Source organism: Oxyura jamaicensis, chromosome 1, assembly GCF_011077185.1.
Source record: "Oxyura jamaicensis isolate SHBP4307 breed ruddy duck chromosome 1, BPBGC_Ojam_1.0, whole genome shotgun sequence".
In the NCBI taxonomy this organism is placed as follows: Eukaryota; Metazoa; Chordata; class Aves; order Anseriformes; family Anatidae; genus Oxyura; species Oxyura jamaicensis.
In genome coordinates this window covers 204,451,296-204,451,961 of record NC_048893.1, presented here as the reverse complement: position 1 = coordinate 204,451,961, position 666 = coordinate 204,451,296, and positions in this window count along the sequence as shown.

The following is a 666-nucleotide window of genomic DNA, read 5'->3' as shown; positions in this document are numbered from 1 at the left end:
AGAAAGAAAGAAAGAAAGAAAGAAAGAAAGAAAGAAAGAAAGAAAGAAAGAGAAATCTCGCTGAGCCAGGACAGCCAGGACATTTTGTGCGGTGCAGGTTGGAGGAGCTGTGTGGTGACAAGCACAATCCTGCTGTAGTTTGGCCAGACAGTGATGAAGAACGCCTGGCGGCAGGATGAGAAGTCACGGACATGAATTGGAACATAGAAAATTGCTGCTAGACCCAAAGAAAAGCTTTTCCATAATAAGGGTAAACCCAAAAAAAAGCTTTTTCACCATAAGGGTGGTTACGTTGCAGCAGGGAGATGAGTAAGGGGAAATCTCCATCCTTTGAGCTAGTTAATGCTTTTCTGGACACTGCCTGGAGCAACCTCCCTGGCCCAAACCTATTTGAGTATGCTCAAGTCTATGCTTGGTATGTCTGCCCCTGGTTCCCAAACAGGGTTTCATCAGGGTTTCATCTCCAGTCATTTCTATACTGCCCTCCAGCCCCTAAGCACATCCACCAGAGGTGTCATGTATGGGGCACCTGTCCTGTGGGCGCTAGTGGATGTGCTGCTCTTTGGCTCAGGAGCCAACATGCTGCTGCTCCCACAGTTACTCCCAAGCCCTTTTCAGCTGAGCTGTTTATCAGGACGCAGCCCAGCATATCGCAGCCTGGGCTTG